Genomic DNA, 18,859 nt, shown 5'->3' on the forward strand with positions numbered 1-18,859 from the left:
CGAGGAAGGGCAGGGCGGGGGTGGGGGGAGAAGGAGCCGGGGGAGAGGCTGTGGGCTGGGGCGAACCGATCGTCGCAGGGCTAAGCAGAAGCAGCTGCTGGTAATAGGCGCCGCCGGGGAGGGAGCGGGTTTCCCAGACCCGGACGCGGCGGCGGCAGCGGGCGCTCAGGCAGGGAGAGCAACCGCGCGCAGGAGCGACCCGCAGCGGGGGCGCCAGCTCAGTGCGTACGCCTCAGTGCAGACCTACCCAACCTTCCTTAAGCCCCAGCAGCCCCAGAGGGCTTTCCTGAGTTCCCTCCTCACCAGGACGTGGTAAAATGCCCTGGCACTCACTTCTCCACCCGAAAGAACTCTCTCTTTTCCCCTACTCCAAGGGTGGTGTTAGATGGACATTATTCAAAGCTTTGGAAGGTGGTGGAACAGTCGACCCCAGTAGAAGTCTTCTAGCCTCCTCCCCTGACACCTCGCGTCCTTGCAGAGAAGGCCAAGACTTCCCATTGTTTCCTAAGGTCAAGCAGCAAGGACGCGCTTCGCTCAAAAGTATCTCTTTGGTTATCTTTTCCCATGAACTCCTGAGAAGTGAAATAAGAAAGTAATGCTGGCTACAGTTTCAGAAGCTTAAGATATTAGCTATGTTGGTTAATGCAAACATTTGAAAACTTAAGAAAATTAATAAGTAATAATCTTATCTATCACTTTATATCCGTCCATTATCCATCTAAATATAAAAAACTCGTGATTTGCTGTAGTTTGCATGAACCACAGGCATTTGGCATTTGTGTTTGTGTTTTATTCTGATATGTCCATGAATTGGCAATTGGCCTTCAAAACTTACTAAATATATATTTTTTAATTCTGGAAAAATAAAATTTAGCTCAACTTATTGCATTTATATTTTATGCAGTTTTTGTTGTTGTTGTTGTTGTTTTTTCGCTGGGGGAAGGTTCTCTAAAGTTTCCCCACCCCCAGCCAACCTTACGGTTAGAGAGTCCTGATTCCATACTTTGAAGACCTGGCTCCATACTTCAGTGATAATCTATTGATAAAATCTTTGCGGCCCCAGAATATAACCAATCTTGAATTTCTTTCTTTGGATGTTTACATCATGTAGAGTTTTCATTACAATCCTGTTAACAAGTTTTGTTTAATTCAAGATAGGCTAGAAAAGAAAAACACAATTGAACTTTCTAATGAAGAGAATAATTTTTCTGAACGCTTGACTTGATTGAAGTATCAGCAGTAGCACTTTCAGTCACCTTTGCTTTCCCCCCCAAAAAATGTGTGTTCAGTTTGACTTATCAGATGACGCATCTGCAATGACAGAAGTTTGTCTTTGGGTTTTATTTCCAATAATACATGCTTTTTAGCAAGTAGAAGGTACATTCTGAAGCGAAACCGTTTCCAGAAGTAAACCACTCTCTTTTGTGTATCTGTCTGCCTCTTTAACTCCTCCAAACATATCCTGAAAAGATGAAAAGATGCCTAATTCTTGAGGGCTTCAGATGTCTCTGAATAAATGAAATTTGAATGTCCCATTGGAGGGAGCTTATGTGTTTCTGAACGTTGGATTTGGACAAAAGAACTGTTCAGAATCTTCGGGGGAAATGATCTGCTTAGAAGCAGCCTCGGAAACTGCCTCTCCCCCATGAGGTTCCCCGCCAAACCCCCGCCGCCGCTACTTGTACGTTTATGTCCGTAGACACGTCACTATTCAGAACGTTATTCTCCCTCTTCCACTTTTATTGGATAAGTGCGGCTGTGAAGGACCAAAAACAATATAGATTGGAAAAGGATAAGGGAGATTCTCGAATTCTAAAGCTGTACCATAATTTCTAGTTTCACTTCTCTCTTCCTCACCTCCCCCACCCTCCTCTCCAATTTGCTGGACCACGTGTGCGGTTCTGCATCCCACAGTCTCTTCTCGAGTTTCTTATATAGTTTTGGGTTATTTCCCCCCTTTCAAGTAGTCAGAAAAATAATGCCGAGGGGGGAAAGGCCTGTAATCGAATTGCAGAACCACCAAGCAGAGAGACCAGACGCGCCTGCACAGTAGCAACCATCCCGGGTCTCCGGGGCTTTTGGGAGCCAGGACCCAAATGGGCCAGCGTCCTAGGCTTCAGGAAAAAGACGAATCTTAGGAAAGAAGCCAGACTCCCTCCCATAGAGTGAAATCGACAAAGAGAATCCTCCTACCTGAGGTGAATTTCGCTTAATTATCTGAATCGGGCTTAAGCTGTTTCACGGTCTGTGGTCCTGCGATTTCTCCCCTCGTCGCCACAGACCCGCGCGCGCCACCGCAGACTTTCTCAATCTCCTCGGTCTCTCTCCCGCCTCCTCCTCCCCATTCCTCTCCTCTCCTCTCCTTTCCTCTCCCCTCTTCTTTTCCTAGATCAATTTTCACATGAAATGATTTCTACACGATTGATCTTTGCAGCCACGTTTTTATTTGTTTCTTCAATGGTGAACACCTCTTTCCGAGACAAACGGGTTGATCAGCATTTCTAGCCCACGTTTAATTTTTAACCTCCATTCATGCCCCCTCTGTGCCTGGCCTCATTGGAAATCCACTTCCAACAGCACAGGTAATGGTAGGATATCTCCTATCTGACTGAACATAAGACTTCCCTGTGTTGCTGTAAGGACACCAAAACTTATTGAATTAGTGACAAGACTGCTAAGAAATTTTACATAACTTCCAACATTAAAATTGCTATAAGTAGTCACACAGCAGTGACCACATGATCTTGTTTTCTTATATATGGAAGAATAACTCTTTTAATTCTCTTATCACCAGTAGTTTCCTTAGCTGATTGTGACATGGTTTGAGTTTTCCTTTTGCATATATAAATAAAGTCTATGATTTGAGGGGAAATTTAGGCAAATTATTTAGGTAAATTATTGAGCCAACAACTTACTTAAGGATCTACAACAAATTAAGAAAAATGAAATCCTGGGACAAGGATTTCAGAGTAAGATGGCCCTTAGCTGTCAACATGCTGTGTGTTCTGAAAACGAGTGATAAAATTTATCTGTTAGATTCCCTCCTTTCATACTCACCATAAACATATGGTTTGGTGCTCTGATTCAGTTAATATATGTCAAACACACTGGTTTAAATGATGCAGAAAGCCATTCTCAGTTTTGTTCCTTAAAAGTTAGCTTACGCTATAAAACATTTGTTGGCTAAAATAGAATACCCTACCAAAACAAAGCAAGCAAACAAAATGTCTGGTGCTATGAGAGAAGCCACAAAGAGGCAAAGAATAAAATAAAACAAAGGAAAAATATCAGACAAAAGCAAAAACAGAAACAAAAGAAGTCCATCCACCCCAATTAGCAACTCAGCTCTCTGAATATCTAATATTCAAGGACACATTAGGTTTTCATGACCAAGAATGGCTCTTCAGTACCTTGTGTTACATGTTAAGAAATAGTTACAATATTGGAAACATAATTTTCCTCACTGTAAATATTTTATGCTTATCAAACAAACAATGGATTGTTTGCTTTCTTTTTTCCACTACTCTTTGGCACTAATTTTAGCACTTAAGATCGTGCTTGATTTGGCAGGCAAGGCAAAGCAGTTTGAAAATTATCTTTACAGTGACCTCTGGTATTATTCTTCGGGTTTATTGCTGGCCAATAGAGAGCTGATTGTTTTGTCTAAATGGGCCTCAATCCATAATCTATGCTTTTATGGAATAAGCTCTTTCCATTAATCTAAGAATTCTTATCCTTTCTGAAGTAAGGGTAAACCTGTTTATTTTTATTTTGCATGATGACAGAACTCACGACTTGGAATGAATTTTCTAAAATAGTTTAATAGTCATTTACAACTATAAACGAAAAGTCAACAGAAGTACTATCAGCTATCTGCCAAAAACACAGTCAGGAAATAACAAATGAGATTTAACCTCGATAAGAAAAAGTAGCATGTCTGGGGAAATAGAATCTAAAAGTTATAAACTTGAGGTCCAACTCCATACTGTTCATGAGTCACACTCCCCAAACTTTCTGTTCTCTTGGCCATTAGAGTTCACTTATGGAGCATGAAGACCTGTTCTAAACTATACTGGAAGAGCAATTCTGTTGCATATTTTTTTATAATTCACCTGTCATTTTATTCTTGGAGGAGAAGGTGCTATTTTAAAAATTACTCTAGTTGTGAGAAAGGAGAATAAATCTGATGCTTGTTTGTCATATGATATTATAGACATGCAAAAAGAACAATCAAACCATTGCTTTTGGGGTGGGGGATGGGACAAGTGACTGCCACATTGAGGAATCATATTTCCCCAAAGCACTTGTTAGATATCATCTCTTTATAAAGGTAAAGGCAACTCACAAGTGGATATGTTAATAAGTAGAATGATCTGGATAAAAGCAAATTGGAAGCTCAAAGCTCCACCTATACAAATATTTGACAATGAAAAGCATATATATGCCAAGAGAGAAAAATAAAAGAAAAATTAGACAAGTTAGATTAAACATGCAGAAGAGTGCATCTCAATGACTTTGAAAAATTCACCTAAAAGGGAAAGATCAACAGAACAGGTGGTATAAAAACAATTATTCAAATGTACAATAAAATTTACCATAGTAATTAATGGTAACACATAGGATGTGGATTAAAACATCACTTGAAAATTCACCTGAAGTCTTTACTTTAGAAATCTGGCCAAGAACCCTGGTGTTGCATGCCTTACCTGGTATCTCTTAAGCTACACTATGCATAAAGATGGCAGCAAACATGTTTGCTTTGGCCCAGATCCTCTCACTATGTACATCCAAAATCCCTGGTATGAGGAAAGACTATGATGATGTTCTTTAAAAGTCTTGATAGGAGAAAATGTATTTCCTAACATTAGTCAACAGCAGTTGAGAAAACTAGTCCTGTTATAATAGGAAATTGGAGGTAGAAGTAAAAATTTATGGCTCATGTAATAAGTTCTGTTAAGTAAACTCGTCCCAGGTTTACCTTACACATTGTTTTAGGGAAGCAATAGCGAAGAAATCAACTTTCAGATGGCATGATATTACAGCAGACTAAAAAGCACATGCACTTTTTATAAAATATATAGGTCCTGGAATATAGGGACCATGTCTTCTGTCTTGTGCTTAACTTTTCTTTTTTTTTTTTTTTTTTTTTTTTTTTTTTTTTTTTTAAAGTTTTTTTGTTTTTTTTTATTTATTCATTTTAGAGAGGAGAGAGAGAGGGAGAGAGAGACAGAGAGAGAGAGACAGGGGGGAGGAGCTGGAAGCATCAACTCCCCTATGTGCCTTGACCAAGCAAGCCCAGGGTCTCGAACCAGCGACCTCAGCATTTCCAGGTCGACGCTTTATCCACTGCGCCACCACAGGTCAGGCCTGTGCTTAACTTTTCTTAATATTATTCTACTGGCTTCAATTAATGCCCCCTACAACACTAGAATTTAAATTTTTACCTGAAATTTTATTTTTGGAGGAAAGGGTACTACTCTTTTCAAAATTACTCGAGTTGCGAGAAAGGAGACTAAACTAATGCTTGTTTGGCATATGATATTATAGAAATGTAAAAAGAACAATCAAGCCATTGCTCTTGAGGTGGGGTGGGGGGACAGTGACTCCTAACAAGTGGTTCCTAACAGGGTGAAGTAGTTTAGCTAAGTGAAATTAGAAAGGCCAATGTTGGGGGAAAGTGACTGGTCCATTAAAAGTTTTTCTAAATGGTCCCTGTACATAGTCACACTTAGGGAGTTGGCTTTTTTCTTGGCTGCTCCCATGTGGTCCAGTCTTCTCCCGAAGATGCTCAGGAGTCATTCTCCATCTAAACTAGTGGGCTAGACCTTCTTCCTCCTCCTTAAGGAAAACTCCCATTGGGTGCATTTGAAAGTGTTTCTATATGAAATTACGTTGCCAAACTAAATAATAAAGGAATTTGTGAGAGAGAGGGAGAGAAAAAGCAAACATTTCTTTTGAACCAGGATTGGTCATAACATACCTTTGTCAGTGTAGGCAGAATACAACTGCTCAAAGAACTTCACAACTGTTGATTTTTGCCCTCTGCTTTCTGTGGGTCTGTATTTGAGAGTTTGAATAGGACCCAGGTTTAATTGCACATTTCTGTCACTTGTCCTGGGTTTGTGTCATAAATCAGAGTATAACTGTACACTTAAGCAATTTTTTGATCCTTCATATGCAAAAAAAACCTTTGTCATTTCTTTATTGTACAAAATGCAGGTTAGGAGAGCTGTTAAGGTGAGCATTTTATGAAACGTAAGTGGCTAAATATTCTAAGTCCAGTTTAAACTAACGGATACATAATTGAGTCCTTATGGCATTTACTACATAGTTACTCACATGGAAATGCTACAAATATATCTATATATACACACCAATAGATGAATATAAAATCCCATAGATATTCTCAAGTGGATCATTATGAACATATATGTTTTATTGGGTCTTGGCTTGGTGTTGCAAGGAATATTTAATTTTTATTGAAAATTTTCTTCATACTTGCAATTCACATCCAATGAAAAACATTAAGTATATTTTATGTCAAAAATAAACCTGTCTTGGGTGGTACAGTGCATTTGCAGATTGTGACCCTATGCCCAGTCATGACTGTAAATCCACTCTGTGTGCCTGTGACTGATTTGGGACTTGGATTTCTGATTTGGCTGAGAGACGTGTAAAAACCTCAAGTAGTCAACAGCTCCCTATTGGCTGTGCATCTGAGGGGCTCAAGAACAATGTTTATTCCAGCAAGTGTCTGGGATACATTATACTCAATAAATTGGCTCCTGCTACTCTTGTTTTGGAGAATATGAAGAATTTGTATACTTTGCTAAAATAAATGTACTTTGCCCAAATAACAATTTTCCTTCATAGAAAATTTCAAACATGACTCTATATTCTGAACCTAACACTGCCAATGTTTTAAACACATGGCATTTCTGAAAGGGCAATAATAAAATAAATTATTCAATACCCTTAAATTCAGAAACTGGTTTAAAATTTAGAATATTATCCAAAGGCCTTCTAAATCTAGGTTACAAAGAGTTTAAGAAATAAAATGGTAGGACATTCGGCTTGAGAGTTGTTTTACATGTTTTTAAAGGAAATACCTTGTTCAAGGATCAAAAGACTCCTTGTATTAATACATGAAAATTTTTAGATTTTAAGTTATTTCTTAATTATAGAAATTGACTTAAAATATCATTTCCAAATAAATATTGTGCCTGTTGTCTTTGACAAGAGATATTCCATTGTCTTTGGTGCTCTTGGCAGACACATATTTGGTAGTTTTGGGTTATTGTTGCTCCCTTCAATAAAATTTTTGATCACCTATGCTTTAAGGGACTCTGGATTTCTCAATTTTTTTATATGTGTGAATGGGTAGAAATAAAAAGCAGTGGATTCAAGAAGGCTAAGCCATCCTCACTAACTGGTTATTTGGTTAATATTTCTATTTGGACAAGATAATGCGGTCTTATTTGGGTTTATATAATTTACCAATGCATTGAGTTTTACAAGAAGTCCACTTCAATGGATATACGTGGTCTATTTTGGAAAAGTTTCTGGGTCTGCCTACATATAAACATCTAACAGTTTAAGATAAAAAATCAGTCTTTGTGTAGATTTCTGACAGTTTCCTGTGTATTGGTTTTGTCTTCCAATCTATAATCTGTGGTCTTTGAAGGTGAAGAGGTGAAGGATTAGGTCTCATTGTTCTGACTCTAACTTCACGGTATCTAGTACAAATCAACAGATAACTTGATGACTGATAGAGACAACAGCAAAGCCGGTGAATCTGGACGATTTTGAAAGAGGCTGTAGGATAATATGCATGCTCATGCCATGCTTTATACTTTCTGAGGCCCTTTTGCTTACATTATAACTCATTTGATGTCAATAATTGAGTGGGGGAGGGAAAAGGATTTCATTTAAGAGGGAAAGACAAGTGCAAACATTTGAATGCTCACGGAGAAGCAATGAGTCCTTATAAGAGCAAATCATCAAGGTATTTGCATATCTTTCACTGCTTGTGATTGGATTCCCTAAAATCAAGTAAGAGGAAGTTCCCAAAGAGGGGGCAGCTCGTATTACTGGCCTGTAATGGATGCTTCATCCCATGCTGGAATACTTTCCAGGCCAATCAAGATTCTCTGTAGACCCCATTAAGTCCGATGCAGAGGGACTTGGGGTTACAGAAAGTTCCCCCTACCCTCTCAAAAGGGTTCCACGATGCAAAGAAAGGCAAACAAATTTAGTAGAGAGGTTACAGGACATTTAGTCCAGCCTTCCTGGCACGATTTTGGATAATCTATTTACCCTTCTTTGCCTCAGTTTCCCTAAATAGAAGAAGTTAGGTTACACAGCTTTAAGACCACTCATAAACGTATTTGAATCCTGGATGTTTTAATATACTTCAGTCTGGTATCTTTATCATTTATATTCTCCTCCCCACAAGATAAAAATAATCACCCTGTCACTACACTTACCCTTCCGTTGGGGTCCACCTCATGCATACCTAACTTGCCCCAGTTAAAACAGCAAACCCACCACGCTCGATCTTCAGTTTAAACACTGCAATGGGCTCAGGAGTCCCAGTCTCCCCGCAGGGCCTGGGCAGCCGGCCGAGCTCCGCTCCACCGAGGGGCCCGAGGACGCTCTGGGGGTCCTGGGAAGAGGGCTCGGGTCGCCAGCGCCCGGCCGTCGTGTCGCTGTGCTCTCAGAACCGCGAGGAGGGCGCCCCTCAACTCGAAGGCACAGACGCATTTAAGAAGGAAAGAAAGAAAAAAAGCCACCGCTGGCTCGAATTTCTAGAAGCAAAAGCAGTTTTTGCCCTAAACACGGAGACAGACCCCCTCTTAGGACTGCCGCGGCTGTTACCCATTTTTAGTTTGTTTTTGGAAGAACCGGTTCCTCAGCCCCACGTCGTCAGACTTGGGACACCCGTAAGTCCAGCCACTGGGCCCCTGTCGCCGGCCACCCTCCCCTGGCGCGCTCTCCTGCCACCGCGCTCCCGCCCCTCCCGGGCTGCCTGCCGGCTTTGGCCTTCAGTTGGGTTGCGGTGACGAGGAGACTTTGTTGTGAAACTAAATCTGACCCTTTGGCTCTGAGGCAGGGCCGAGAGCCCGGGCCGCTGACGCCGCAGCCCCACCCGGGGCAGGAGGGCGGCGATCGAGCAGGGGCAGCCGCAGAGGGGGCGCAACGCCGTGGGCCGACCCCGGAGCGAGTGGGTCCGCCCGCACCCCGACCCGCCTGCGCCTCCAAGGCCGCCGGCTCTCACGGACGCCGCCTCCAGGTACGCGAAGCCACCTGGATGGGCGCGTGGGCGCGCGGCAATAATGGGAACTCGTAGGGCCAGCTGAGGTGACACGTGGAGGCGCCCCTTGGCCTGGCAGCCTTAGGGCGCTGCACGCGGAGGGATGTGCCTGGGGCCGGTTTGTTTCCCTTTGGGGGAGGTGGTGACTGATTGGGACCTCGGAGGATACAGGGGGAGGTCATTGTGACCTTCCTCGATGTTGTGATTGCTGTCTTGGACGCGTACTTGCGCGTGAAGCTCCAGCCCTGCGAAGCATTTGGGGAGCAGTAGGGACAAGTAGATATTTATATTTACCACTTTCTAGCCCTCGGAGTTACTTCCTTTGGTCAAAGTGGGTTGGTTGGTTCCAATCAAAGAAGCAAGTTAAAAGAAGTAGCAGATGATTTGGAGAGGTCAAGCAGGGCGAGGCATTGTTATTTTTATGAATAATTAGGGAAACAATAAAAACTAAACGGGATCTTTGCTTTACCTTTGGTCAGGTTTAGGGGAGGTGGAATATTGCAGACAGTAGAAAAAAATTTTAAAAATATTAATTAAGACACACCCAACGTTTTTGTTGATAGTGGGATTGACTAATGCTAGCTGGCTAAGTCATCTCATAAAACTCAAGGCTTCCTGCAAAATTTGGGTGGGAGAAAGACTCAGACCTTTCAAGAAATGGGAATTCATATTTAAAAGAATCAGTCTCCAGTATCTGCTCAGCACAGAGGATCCAGGTTGTGAGGGAGAAGTGCAGGAATAACATAGGAGCAGAATGTTCATGTGAGGAGGGCATTCTTCCATTCTATTCAGAGACCCTACTGCCCTAACTGTCCTGTGTCTCTAGCTCTGAACTGTTCATTGAGCCAACACTGGGAGACGGGCCAGGTACCAAGCATCTTGTTACATGGATAAAAATGGTTTCTGCCCTGAAGGTGCAGTCTGGAGGACAATTGTGACCTAAAGTGACTATTATTCTGGGGAAAAGCACAGATGTACAAGATTCCTTGAAGGAGGGGACTGGTTGAGCCTGAAAGGCTATGCCAGGCACAGACTAGTGGTACCAGGGGCCTCTGGAAGGAGGCTGTCACAGTTGCAGGTGAGCAAGAGAAACCTGGGATGCAGAAGAGGTATGCAAGGATGGTAGCTAGGGCTAGATGGGAAAGGGCTTCGATGTCAGACCAAACGAACCAAATGAGACTTGTTCCCTACCTGGGAGAGAACAAATTCTAAGCTTCACAACTTGGGACATGCGGAGCCCTTGGAGAGAAGGCAGACAAAAAAAAAAAAAGGAACTATAAAAAGATCTATTAGTGAGATTATTAAACCTATGAAAAGGTCAAAAGATAATTAAAGAGAGGGAGCACTATAATAACAATATTGTTTTACTAATTGCTATTTTAGTAACCTAAATGCAGCTCCTAAAATAGTCTTTAAGCAATCAATTTACATGATAATTTTGGGGTGTAAATACTAGAGGCAATGAAGCATATTGCAGCATAGTTTTATATCCTTTTATTCTTTACAAAATTCTTGTCATTTGCTCAACCACATTTATTTATTTGTTTGTTTGTTTATTTTGACAGAGACACAGAGAGAGTCAGAGATAAGGACAGACAGACAGGAAGGGAGAGAGATGAGAAGCATCAATTCTTTGTTACAGGTCCTTAGTTGTTCATTGATAGCTTTCTCACATGTGCCTTGACCCTAGGGCAGGGGTGGGGCACAGCACTACAGTAGAGTGATTGACCGCTTGCTCAAGCCGGTGACTTTGGGCTCAAGCTGGTGAGCTGATGTTCAAGCTGGATGAGCCCAGCCCCAACCAAGCTGGTGACCTCAGGGTTTCAACCTGGGTCCTCCATGTCCCAATCCGATGCTCCATCCACTGCTCCACTGCCTGGTCAGACACTCAACCACATTTATTGAACATGTACTATGTGTGTAAGGCTCATTTTTAATCATCTTTATTCTAGTAGATGGTATTAACATCATTGTATAGGTGAAGAAATAGGCCCAGAGAAATTAATTTTCCCAGGACTACAGAGTTGGTAAGTGCCAGAGTTACCAACTAAAATCCCTACTCTCCTGCCTTGTCCTCAGTAGTCTTTTTCACGATCCTTGGACTCATCAGGGCTGGCTCTAGTTTTGGCTTTCTGCTCTTTACAATTTATATGAGTGACTTGAAAGAAGAAAGCTGAAGTAATGGTTTTTAGGTTGGTGTGTTACAGAAAGCCGGGCATCTCAGTTATTGGCTTACAGAAGTAGTCAAAGAAAATCAGAGTAAGCTTGACTGACAGGCAGAAACTAACAAAGTGAGAATTTCACAAGGACGAGTCAATTCCTCAAACATAGAACAGAGGGAGTATGACTTGAAAACAAGTCATTTGCCAAAGAGATTGTGAATCCTTAAGCTCAGTAACTGCCAGTGGTGTTCAGATCCCAGAGGTCACTGACCAAGGGATACATCCTGTGAGGAGAGAGTTAAGAACTCAGTTTTAAAAAGATGTTTTGGTTCTAGAAAGGACAGCCTTTAGGGGATGTCATCATAACCTTAAATGCTCAAGGACTATTTTGTATAAGAGGATATCGAAGCGTGTTTATATTGCTGCAGAATGAAAACTGAACCTAGAGAAGATGAGTCTATTTCAGCTCCATATAAGGGAAAGCCTCCTAAAGGTTAAACCATCCGGTTATGGACCAAATGGTTTGCCAAGCTGAATGTCTATCACCAGAGGTATTCATGCAAAAGCAGGTTGAGTATCTGTCAAGGATGTTTTTGGATGATCCCTGCTCTAGAAATTTGGATTCTGTCACTTTCTACTGCAGTGGCCCCATCACAATATCCATGGCTGATAGGTTCTGGTCTAATTACCTCACCCATTAACAGTTTTCTCATTGAACTGAAGAGAGACAGACTTCTTAAACTTCTCTAGTTTTTCATTAATGTAATTTGACCTTTGATTTTTAAGGAAAGAGTAAAATTCAAAGAAAGCCTGTCAGAAAAACCTTTTCTGACAGCTTAACGCTTTCTCCATTAGTATCTTTATTGTCTGTATTTTGGCCTTGGCGACTGCAGACCTGCAGTCTGATTTCATCAAGTAACCTTTCCTCTCATCAAGAAGCCACTAAAAGTAAGAGTCTGTGTCCAGGAAATAAAATTGCTTTGCTAAACTTTAGTTGTGATTGTCAAGGGTGAAGGAGTAAGTGGCATTGGAGGAGAGCAGAGACGCTCTACTCAGATCTCTAGGACCTCCTAAACTGGCACATGAAAAATGTACATGACTTCTCAGGTCTAATGAAGAACTTAGATCTTCTGTACTAAATTAATATGTTAGCATTGAGCTGAACATTGAAGTCTGTGCCTACATTCATGGTTGAAAATACCTTTGAATTTTAGCAGCAAAAGAAAAAGAAATGGCATAAGAGTCTAAGAAATATGTTTTCACCTTATTTTTAGAAATGAAACTGCTTTTTAAATTCTTGATGGCTGCACTTATTGTGGGCTAGGCACAGAACAGGAATTATCTAAATTTGACCAGGGTGTTTCTGAAAACCAAACCACCATTCACCATTCTGATTTAAGTTCTTAAAAATTAAGACCTTTAGGATTATATCAATTATCAACATGCCAATTGAATCTTAATCTTAAAGAACATCATATAGTGTCTAATTCTCACCACTTAAACCAAAGGTATGTTTTTGAGCCTCCTCTTCACTTTTGTACCTAAAAAATGAACATTGTTCATTGTTGAATCCATCTCATTTACTCAAGTAGGAATAAATTCATCTGCATTAGAGGGGAGTGTTGGTGGATGAATGTCTATACAAAGATCATCATTGACATAGCATTTGATTTGAAGGGGCAATGGCTGTTATTCTCAATGAAAAGGGCAGTTACCACCCAAATGGTGTGTTGCTTTCTTGACTGTACTGGAAAAAAAGAGGTTGACAATTGATAGAGAATTTGAGTTGTGGCACATTAAAAAAAAAAACCAAGCAAAACACTTTATATAGTTTATTGAATTTTGACAATTATGTAGACTCATGTAACCAACTATCATCAAGATGCAGAATGGTTTTAATACCCCAAAATGTTCCCTGTGGCCCTCTGAAGTCCCACACTTCCCCCAACCCCCCAGCCTGCTACCTGTGGCCCTGTGGCCCTCTGCAGTCCCACACTTCCCCCAACCCCCCAACCTTCCAGGCAACCATTGTCCTGCTATGGATAAGTTTCTGTGGTATGTTTTAACACCTTAAGAAGTATTTGCTGGTAGAAATTTTTATGTAAAAGTAAAGGAGTAAATATTTCATATCCCTTATTTTTCTTTTGAACAAAGTAAGAAAAACCATCATTTAGTTATAGTTACTAAATTTACAAAATAGCAAACAGAATTATTGAACAGAATCTGTGTAGTGTGTTACTAGTTGTTCTAGAACAGTGATTTTCAACTTTTGTCCTCTCACAGTACATAAAGTAATTACTAAAATTCTGTGGCACACCAAAAAAAAAAAATGTATTGCTGAACTGACCAAAAAATAGATATAATTTCAATTCATTCACACTGGATGACTATTGCTATGTTGGCTTTTGTCATTTTTTTATTTGACAATCTAAGGGAAAAGAGGTCAGTGCCCCTTGCTAAATAATCAGGTATTGCGTCTTTTAAAAATTCTTGCAGCACAGAAGTTGAAAATTGCCATTCTAGAGCATAAGTTATTTTTAAAGTGAAACTGTATTTTTAGTGGGCTGAGAAAGTATTTCTGTGACACATTGTATACAGACAACATCTGTGGAAGACTAGCTAAATTCAGTAGACTCAGCAGAATTAATACAACAATCTGGCAGAATTTGAAATAAGTTTATCATGTGTGATTATGCTTTAGATTATTTTCTTTTAGATACCTGAATTTCCTTATTACATATAAGATATATAGGCCTGTGGTTCTCATGCAATGTGCTATGGCACACCACTGCTCCTCAAATTTATCATGAGTGTGCCACCAGTCATAACCAATGGGTAGCATTTACTTTTTCTATGCTGGAATAGAAATTATTTTATGATAATGTCTGTCAGACTCAACGCACTGAGTCGTGTCACATGTTGAATGTAAGGTAAGAGGAGGAAGAAGTGATCAGAATAAAAGATTACATGTTTTCTGGAATGAAAAAGGCAGTCACCACCCAAACAGTGTGTAGCTTTCTTAACTGTATTGGAAAAAAAGAGGTTGACTTTTCTTCTTGAGTCTGTGAGAGCAGATTTCATTCAGAGCAATGAGGAGTAAAAGAAAGAGCAGGTGATACGTGTGTGATAACCATGCATACTTTTATCAGCACTGTGGTCGTCCTGACCAGTGATTTAGTTCAGGTTTCAAATGTCCAGCCACGATCTTTCGTGTTCAGAAATTTAACAGAAATATACAAATTTGGTAACCTCTCACGGAGGGAGATTCATGAATGCTGTCAAGATCACAGGTTCCTTTGTAACAACTTCATTTGAATATTTTAAAAATGTGACTGTGTGGTTCATCCTGCTACCAGGGCCAATGTCATATGTGAGGAAAATCTGAAACAGTAAATTTGACCATACTTTACTATTACTATTTTCAGCTATCATACCTTTTGATCCTTTATTGCACTCTTTGGAATTTATTCTTAAATGAATAATGAAAAAGAAGAAAATAATGATAAATGAAGATGAAGTGTTATATGCTATAGTGAAAGAGTAAAAAAAACCCACATGTCCTACTCTATAGTAATATATATATATATATATATATATATATATATATATCCCCAATGGAATATTACATGGGCATTAAAAATGATAAATGTACAGACTATAAAATGCTTATGGCACAATGTTAAGAGAAACAAGAAAAAGACAAGCTTGAAGATTCACAGTGACTCTAGCTATGTAAAATCATGCATGCAGACAAGTTGACTTGATGGGGTGATGGGTGTGTTTAAGGTTTTCTTGATGTAGTTTATGTAGTAAATGCTACATTAAAATATTGTGTAGGCCTAATGATCTTGAAAACAGTCTGAATTCAAGTATAGTTACTAAGTAAATACATGTCACTATTTTTCTAATTAATGTTAGCCCATTTGATTGGCCCTTTGCCTTCCATTCTTTATCTGGTTAGAAGGAAATCACATATGGTAGAAACAGAACTCTACTCATATTTATTTAGAAGTTTTATAAAGAATCAATAGGCCCTGAAGGGAAGGGGGGAGGGCGTTGTGGAGAGGGGGACAAGGGAGATGTTGAGGGGAATACGGGGGGGGGTGCATTCGGGGCAACACTAGAATCTATGTAAACACAATAAATTAAAATAATAGAAAAAAATAAATTAAAAACAAAATAAATTAAAAAAATAGAAAAAAAAGAATCAATAGGCTTCATACTTAAAAGTTTAAAACAGCCATACCAGTATTTCAGTAGAAGAGCTATGAAAGTAAAATGTTTAGACATTTATTTCTATAGAAACTATATCTCCAGTGATAGAAGACTTTCACCAATAAAGGGTTGAACTTATTTTTCATTAGTGACTTCATATATTGGGATGTGTTCTTTAACAATTTGAAAGAGCAGTGAGAGTCTGGTTTCTGAGTCTGACTCACCCAAGTATGCCCAGTCTGTTTTCCTGCATATAACCAAATTTCTTAGGCCAGGAAAGCAGAGATGGGGGTTGGTGGGGACAGTGAGAAAAGCATCTTGTGGCTTCTGGAACCCTGGAATAGTCGAGTAGGTCTCTGGAGGTGATTTATCCAATGGTTCATTTCACTGCAGAATTCTGTTTGTAAATTTTCTTAAAGACCCCTTGATTTGATATGTTTATTCAGTTCGTAGTTGTAGTCTTCTGGGGACACACTTAAGAATAGCTCTTTTCTTTCCATAAAGCAGTGTTCCACCACTTAGTTTCCTTCTGCTTCTCAGGAATGTTAGAAAACTCAACACTTGGTGAGAAGGCAAAGATGAAAGTGATGGTGTGTTGTAATGAAAATACTCTTTCATCCACAGAGCCACAAGTTATTAACAGTGTCTGATGGCTCTCTGGTTTGTTAGACATGATTTCTGCGTCATCAAAAATGTAACTCATTTTTTTAACATCAGCAAGAAAAATTAAAATATACAAGATGCGTACTATTTTTTAAAATATTATTTTCCTCCCACTCATAGTAGTCCTTACTTCCACTTCACCTTATTTTTCTTTTCTTTTTTTAAAAATTTTTATTAGGTGAGAAGTGAAGAGGCAAAGACAGACTCCCACATGCATCCTGACCGGATCCACCAGGCAAGCCCCTTACTGGGCGATACTCCGCTCATCTGGGGCCACTGATCCATTGCTTGGCAACTGAGCTATTTTAGTACCTGAGCCGAGGCCACCGAGCCATCCTCAGTACCCAAGGTCAACTTTACTCAAACCATTTGAGCCATGGCTGCAGGACAGGAAGAAAGAAAGGAGAAAGAGAGAGAAGAGGGAAGGGTGGAGAAGCAGATGAGTGTGCCCTGATCAGGAATTGAACCCAGGACTTCTACACGCCTTGCTGACACTCAACCACGGAGCCAACCAGCTAGGGCCAATTTTTTTTCAATCTAAAAAGTCTGTCCCAAGAGCCTGCCTATCTAAACCCTTTTTCTATCCCCCTCATGCCTCGGTAACTTACACACTTATTCTAACTTTTCTCTCAATCTTTTGTTCTAACAATAGCCAGGATGTTTGTGATGAGCGAGAACTAAAGCAAAAGTAAGGAAATGTTAACTTGTGAAATAAGGTGATGCTGCTTTTTTATTTTTTTAAATTAACTGCCTTGTTTTAGCTGATGGGTAGAAAATAATAAGAAGTGTCTATGTAGAGTGATTTTGGATTTTACTGAACCCAGAAAACCTTAGGTTCAGACCTCCTGAGTACTTTTTTTTGAAATAAGAAGCACAGAATAGTACATTTGTCTCACATGCATTAAAGTTTCTGTATTTAGAATGATTCTGTATTTTAAAAATTATAGGCTTGTTGGTTACAATAGGGCATAAAATATCACTCGCAAATATGCCTCACTACCTTTTATAGGTATCATTATAATGTTATCACCAGGGGCCCAATTTCATAATTCCTCTGAGACCCCAAAGGGGACTTTACATAATTGTAAAATGTGTCAGATTGTAGTCTGAATTTGAGGCTTTCTGTCTTATTACTGTATGGATCTCATATTTATTTGTCATTCTTTATTTGCTAGTATGTATATATTACTTCTAGCCCCTTTCTAGTCTATTCCTCCAAGACTGGAAAATATAAAGGGAATTACTAAGGCTTCCATTAATTCTGTGTTAGGCAAGTTCAACTAACAAAGTTAGCTTTTCAGTGGTGGGTCATCAACAGGCCAGGGGACTGGGACTGAAGAAGGTCTGGTTCCCTCAAGTGTTGAATAGCCCAGCTCAAACCTGGCCAGTACTCCTTGTTTCTTCCTGGCCCAAGAGGCCTCCCACTGGCTCTCCTGCCACCTGCCTGGTTCCGCTCAGCACCAGATGCCCGGGCTGGTATCTGGCCTGGGGCTGCTGATGAAAGTTGGGGGCTCCACCACTTCAAGCTGTGGGTGCCCCTACTCAAACTCGTGGGCTGCAGTGGCTTCAGGAGGGGATGCTTGCTTCTGTCTGCCCTCGGAGAATGTCTTGAGGTGTCCTCAGGCAGCTAACAATATGAAGAGTTGGGTTGCATTTCAATGTATGCCTAACTGTGCAGCTTTTTCTCACTGTTTTTTTCAGCTGATCTTTTTCCCTGGTTAGTCAATAACTGGCTCCAGAATGTTGAACTTGGCCAACAGAGCCCCAGGACATCTTAGTTCCTTGTGTCTTTATTAGGGAAACAACAATTACACTTCAGTGGCTAATAAAAAGATAGCCTTCCATTGTGTACAAACCCAAGAGTATATACTATAATATACTGCTCACAAAAATTAGGGCAGATCTCAAAATGAATATGAAGAGGTAAAATATCCCCTAATTTTTGTAAGCAGTATAGTTAAGGCAGGAGTGGGTGAACAAAGGATTTGACTTTTTGGGTTAAATGCATACATGAATGATTGACCCAATTTTGTGCTTGGACAAGGGTAAGCGTTAGGGACAGACATGTGAATGCATAGCCACCACCAGACTCATGGTGCTCTGTCTTGTAGGGACACTTCTGATACATGGCATCTGCTTCTACTGCTTCACAAATCTCTGCAGACAAATCTCATTGCATGACCCTTCTGTGAGTGTGTACCTTTCTTTCCCGTGTATGCCTTGATTAGCCTCCTTCGACATTCTTTTGCTTCTTTCTAGAAACTATCCTTGGCTTAACGTCCCTGTGAAGTTCACCTCTAAGGATGCTATAAGTATTTATGTATAGGTCAACACAGTTTTATAAAGAGCTATTCCCTCTGTGTATAATACATAGCTAAGTAGGTAGGTAGGTGGTAGGTAGTTAGGTAAGTAGGTAGGGAGATACATAGGTATGAATTAAATAACCCCTTTTTGGTTGAGCCTGTTTTTTTTTTTGTTTGTTTGTTTGTTTTCTTTTTCATTTTTC

The 18,859-nt window shown here is 40.2% G+C and overlaps 1 protein-coding gene across 7 annotated transcripts in view; it reads left to right on the forward strand.

The window, feature by feature from the left end:
* The first annotated feature begins 2,132 nt into the window (after nt 1-2,132).
* The window catches only part of EYA1 (EYA transcriptional coactivator and phosphatase 1), a 334,821-nt gene continuing 318,094 nt past the window's right edge, over nt 2,133-18,859 (forward strand). For 3 of the 7 annotated variants that reach the window (XM_066378893.1, XM_066378895.1, XM_066378898.1), the window contains exon 1: nt 9,092-9,292. The gene's annotated coding sequence lies outside the window, so the exon portion shown is untranslated. Of the gene's footprint in view, nt 2,199-9,091; nt 9,293-18,859 lie in introns of those variants that run through there. The other 4 variants (XM_066378891.1, XM_066378894.1, XM_066378897.1 and 1 more) reach the window with 2 other exon arrangements.

This window comes from Saccopteryx leptura, chromosome 3, assembly GCF_036850995.1.
Source record: "Saccopteryx leptura isolate mSacLep1 chromosome 3, mSacLep1_pri_phased_curated, whole genome shotgun sequence".
In the NCBI taxonomy this organism is placed as follows: domain Eukaryota; kingdom Metazoa; phylum Chordata; class Mammalia; order Chiroptera; family Emballonuridae; genus Saccopteryx; species Saccopteryx leptura.